The sequence below is a fragment of the Haliotis rubra genome, unplaced genomic scaffold (genome assembly GCF_003918875.1).
Source record: "Haliotis rubra isolate DU_JTF1 unplaced genomic scaffold, ASM391887v1 Scf2543, whole genome shotgun sequence".
Lineage (NCBI taxonomy): Eukaryota > Metazoa > Mollusca > Gastropoda > Lepetellida > Haliotidae > Haliotis > Haliotis rubra.
The window spans coordinates 13,593-19,616 of record NW_025766607.1 but is presented as its reverse complement, the minus strand read 5'-3'; the positions used below and the strand labels follow the sequence as shown (position 1 = coordinate 19,616).

Below are 6,024 nucleotides of genomic sequence, written 5' to 3'. Positions count from 1 at the left end.
TTGTTCATATTAATTTGGAGGAGCAATACTTTTGGGGAATACCGATTATATTTATATTGTTTAAATGTGCTAAGTTACGGATCCTTATTTTTCACAGGTTACTTGTACATCAACATGAAAGCCGCTGTTACAGGTCATTGGCTCCCACCCTCCCTCTGCAAGCCTTCTGCGTTCTGCTGTTTATTTTGTTGACAGTTACATAGACAGATTCTTTAATACCAATGCATAAAATCGGTGATTTACAATGTGAAAGCGTCTTGAGTTTTACAAAAAACGGGTCCACATGCATATCATTTTATATCTCTTTTTTCCTATTACAGAAGACCCATTTTTCATGTATACAAACGAGAAAAGCATTACTCAAATACATTAGCTTAGACTCATCCATGGTAACTCGAGGTTGTAATGTGTTACGAAACATTTCTAAAATAATCAATTGATTTTGCAGAGTTGACACTTGGTATGTAAATCATCAGCAAACAAATTTAGCAGTATATTGATGTGCTCAATGACAAATATTCACTGATCACAGTTTAACCAATTCATCAATAACGAAAGTATATAACAAGGGATTCAGAATGCAACCTTGGCAAACATCTAATGATGACTCTAAAAAAAATGTACGTGAATTGGTACCCTTCACACAAAGTCAGCGGATTTCTTGAAACCATAACAGGCACAGAAGAGCCATTTACAGGCTTACATATAGTTTTACTACATAATGATTTTAATACTAAAAATGTCGTAAGTGTAATAGAGACACGAAAGTACCTTATTTACATCTATTCACTCCCCTAACCTCTGTTCCAAAATCATGTTTTTCCTTTCATACTCAACAATGCTTGGTTCATTTCTGTTCATCGACGTATCTAATAGTATTTCATGAATTAGGGTATGTTTTAAGTTAGTCTATTCTATTCTCCGCTTATTGTGAGTTTGAGACGGTCATTTCTCACTGTGCATTTTGGGGAGAAAATGGCGAAAGTCATTCTATGGGGATATACAGCATTCACAACAATGATGCAAAGTAAAACAGTGAGTAATAACAAAATCATAATAAAATGTTAGGAAACTGTATCAGATTGTACTCAACAAACACATTCCTGTTGGGATATCGAGTTGAAATACATCCCAAGTATCGTGGGTCGTGTGAGCCTCCCAATTTGAACGTCATCGTATCCCGAAGGGGCAAATCGTTGATCTCAATACGTCACTGGATTTCCTCACAGGAAACCGTCATAAAGCTTGAATAACTTGGGTTATGGTGACAATACTTAATGGTGCATTAAGCTGTATGATTGTGTGTATATTTCTCTTTGGTGTTGGTGTAATGACAGCGTATCATGAGGAAGAGTCCCTTTCAGCATCACTGGATTGGAAGTCCACAACGACCACTGCTTCTGATGACGTCTGTCGGTCAGTCTGGGGTGCTGACGTCCACGTTCTGGTAGGATGACACTTAGGATGACGCTGAAAGAATAAGCAGTTGGGTCTCAGCAAACCTTGGTAGGATGTGCTGTATCCTGTCACCATGGCTACGATGATGCCAGACTTCAGTGCTACAGTGGTGAAAACGTCATAGACACGTCAACAGATACGTTTTGCCATAAACCGTAGGTATAGCTAACATTATGCTCCATCCTGACAATCAAGGGCTGCACACAATACCTGCACACATTTTAAGGTATTAATCATGCCGATACATCTAACATAACAGATTGTCTGTGTCATGGTTTGAGTTGAGTTGAGTTGAGTTGAGTTGAGTTGAGTTGAGTTGAGTTGAGTTGAGTTGAGTTGAGTTGAGTTGAGTTGAGTTGAGTTGAGTTGAGTTGAGTTGAGGTGAGGTGAGGTGAGGTGAGGTGAGGTGAGGATAATGTTACATGATTGATGGGAGAATGTCACTTCTGTTGAAAGATTTGTACTCAGTGTTACATAAATGGCTAGGAGATTTGCAATGCCATGGTATAGGTTAAATTACTCTGACGTGAGCAGTTTTTTATGCTGTGCAAACTATTTTGTCTACAACCTTGTTGATAAATATCTATCAATACAGATGACACTTTAGAAAATATTTTATGTGTGGGCTTACATTCACTCCTTCCGTTTGCTGGTTTGATGGGCTTCGCATACAGGTCTTCAATACTCAGAGTGATCTGTACTTCTGTTGCATTGTTGCTTTTCTTCACCTTGTTGACCTTTGAATACACGTCTTAAATGGAGAACAAAGGTCATTTTAATTCTCGTCTTAGAATGCATCTTAGGTATATATTGTTATTTCGTCTATGTTGATGAGAAAACACGTCAGTATAAAATAAAATAGTTACTGTACATACAAATGTTGTGGGTGATACTATCATAGTTGGCACATGCACGCAAGCATACGCACACACACACGAATAAGTGCATTGATATCAATACAGAAGTGTATCAGACTGCTTTCATCCATGTAACAGTACAAACGAATTGCAGATGATTGTCCCATCCTCCAACGCGAACTCTTAAACAGAAGCAGTCAAAAACAAGACTTAGCGTGACCCCTACAACGGCCGTAGCGGCAACAACGCGTCTCCTTATAGTCATGGCATCATCACAGGCGTAACAGGAGAAGTTGCTTACTACGATATGGGTGTAGCGTTGCCATGCTGAAATGCCAATCCAAGACCATGAAAGGGGACGGGGATACATAAATAGTTACCGGATAATGAAACCACAGTTAATGTACATAAATATTGTTACCAACCACATCTTATCAAAGAAAATCCAGGTTCCAGAACAAGGAACATCTTACCTGGCACCTGCTGCTTTTCTGCTGGCTTCTGACTTTCAGCTTTCACAAATCCGTGATACACGTCATTACGTATTGACGTCATGTACAAGATATCGATACAAAAAGCAGAGTGAATATTCCAGCAATATGAAGGCGGGGGACACCATGGGCTTCACATACTGTGCCCAATGTGGGGAATCGAACCTGGATCAAAGGCGTGACGAGCGAACGCTTTAACCATTAGGCCAGCACACCTCCCTACAAAAACATGTTACTGGGGCATTGTAAAGGATCTTTATATAAATCACTTTATCAATATAGCCAATATAGCCAATATAGCCTACCTATCACCTCCTGTTTCTCTGTTGACACCTGGTGTTCAGTTCCGTCGACACCCTTGTCGGCATATTGTCTGTAGAGATCGTTATCTTTCATCACTGGAAGAGAGAACAACATTCAATTTCAATGTAACTTTGAGATTTGCAAGATCGTAAATAACACCCGGTGTTCAGGTTTCATTGATATAATATCTGAGATTAGATATAAGAGAAACTCATAAATGGTTTAAACTAAACATACCGGCAGTCTCTCTTTTAGAGTCCACATTGAATTTCTCTTCTTTGCTGAAATATTCAAGGAACAGAATAATCACAAATATGTTATCTCGGTCAAAAAGCAAAACGGTCCAGTTGTAATACCGTGGATTTATGGGATATGGCAATATGTCTTTAAATGTTTTTTACCATTCCGACTGTATCATGAACGTGTGTTTATGTATTGCTGTTAATGAATTATGATACTCGATCATTCGCGACATGTGGGCGTTTCCTTTGCCAAAGGTTGCACCTATCACAGACCCATGCAGAGACACGATTGTCCTGTTTCGTTGTACATCTTCTTTAATCCTTTAAGGGGCGGTGGGGTAGCCTAGTATTTAAAGTGTTAGCTCGTCAGGCCGAAGACCCGGATTCGATTCCCCACATTGGTAAAATGTGTGAAGCCCATTCTGGTGTGCCCCGCCGTCATGTTGCTGGAATGTTGCTAAAAGCGGCATAAAACGAAAATCACTCACGCACTCACTCAAATCGTTTACAGAGACAAAGATGGAGCAAGCGTGCTATACGGTATCTAGCCCACCACCCTGTATTGCCTGACGTTGCTGATTCCAACTACCACTTAAAGGTCTCCATTCAGATTAGTGTCGAGAAATAAAACAACAATCACTTACCCTTGTTTTTTCTTCCTTTGCATTTTCTGAAAAATATTTAACAATTAAAGATGCAATCTTGATCGTGTTCAGTTCATACACACATCGCCAATGAGTAAGTTGAGGTGGAATGCGCTTAGATTTCACCAAAAAGCTATGAGCCTTATATAAAATTTGCAGTAGAAGAATGTTGGTGTGCATTTTATATTTTCAATTAATATATACCTCTTCTTCTGCATAGTTTGCACAATAGTACAATGATGATGATGACAACGACGACCACCACACCACCCACGGAGCCAGCGACAGCGTAGATAATTTCATCTGCATAAGTGACAGAAAGTACGATGATCTTTGTTCATTTCATGACGAAAATTCATACGAAAAGCAAGTTAATCACAATTTATGCCATCGATCAATAAATCATTGTAGTCATTCTACGATAACAATATTTCATTGATTCCCAAGCCTTGTATGCGGGATGTCTCGATCGGATTATACAGACTGCATTACTAATAGTTAATACCTACGTTTTATAGACTCCGTCGGGGCCGATGTCATCGAAACTGTGGTGCCGGAACCTTAAGACATACAGGAGTAAGTATTTCACTATAGAATTCCGTATGTCTGAAGTCGTAGTGTGCGTGTATGTGCATGCGTGCGCGCGTGCGTGTGTGGTAGGTATGTGTGTGTGCCACACTAATTTTGAATTCACTAAATCCAACAATACTGCAAGATTGAGATTATCTAAGAGTGCTGAATCAAATCACATACGTTATGATAGGTGTATGATTATATATTGCTTATGCTTGAGTTCAAATCAATCATAGGTAAGTCCCAACACATTTAGAGTAAATTTAGGCTTGCCACGTTTTTAATCGTAGAATATGTGTGCTTTTCATTTATGGCTAGATTTCTCTTCTGTTGCCAATGGCTGAAGGGATGGTGTAAATCCAACTAGGGTCCATAACTAGGGTAGCAAAAGTAATGTAAGTCCCCATGGTCCCTGGTATGGTGATCTACCTTCAGTTATTGGCGATTTATAGCCCATTTTTATACTGTATTGTTTTTCCCCTATAGTTAAAACGTTTTAGATTTAATTACTAGTTTTACATACATATCCGTGATATTCTAGTTGTTTTGCTGTCCTTCGTCGGCAGGTTTTTTATAATATACATATATTTCATTTCAATATCAAATGTTCTCGTCACGATATGGCTGAAATATTGCCGATGTGACGTTAAATATTAACTCACTCACTCAAATCAATCGAAGGAGCACAATTGGCCATGACACTGTAGAGAGTTAAGTGGTCAGTGAAAGACGCATAATACATAGCAAGAGATTATCTAAACAAACACACCTGTATGTCGTACTCCAGTCGTCAGTGTTGTACTGTAGATCGCAGAGTTGGCCTCTGTGACGTTGACTGTTAAATTGTTAAAATGTTTTAGTGTTAATTACTAGTTTTACATTGAAATCTGTGACAAAACTAGTAGTTTTACGGTTCTTCACAGACATTTCTTTAATATAATTTACCTTTATTTTTGTAAAATTACAGCTTGTTTGTAGTCACGAAATGGCTGAAATATTGACGATGTGACTTAAAATCTTAACTCACTCATTCACTCACTACTACTACTACTACTACTACTACTACTACTACTACTACTACTACTACTCTACTACTACTACTACTACTACTACCACTACTACTACTACTACTACTACTACTACTACTGCTACTACTACTACTTCTACTACTGCCACTACTACTACTACTACTACTACTACTACTACTACTACTACTACTACCTACTACTACTACTACTTCTACCACTACCACTACTACTACTACTACTACTACTACTACTACTACTACTACTACCACTACTACTACTACTACTACACTCACCACTACTACTACTACTACTACTACTACTACCACTGCTACTACTACTCACTCACCACCACTACTGACTACTACTACTACTACTACTCACTACTACTACCTACTCACTACTATTACCACCACCACTACCACCACTGC

At 38.7% G+C, this 6,024-nt stretch overlaps 1 long non-coding RNA gene across 1 annotated transcript; it reads right to left on the bottom strand.

The window, feature by feature from the left end:
* Nucleotides 1-463: 463 nt before the first annotated feature.
* LOC124279677 lies at nucleotides 464-2,857 on the bottom strand. The gene is made up of 3 exons (XR_006899444.1): nucleotides 2,789-2,857; nucleotides 2,090-2,209; nucleotides 464-1,470 (listed from the first exon to the last, which is right to left on the bottom strand). It is a non-coding gene; the product is annotated as an uncharacterized LOC124279677 (long non-coding RNA).
* Between the last annotated feature and the right edge of the window lie 3,167 nt (nucleotides 2,858-6,024).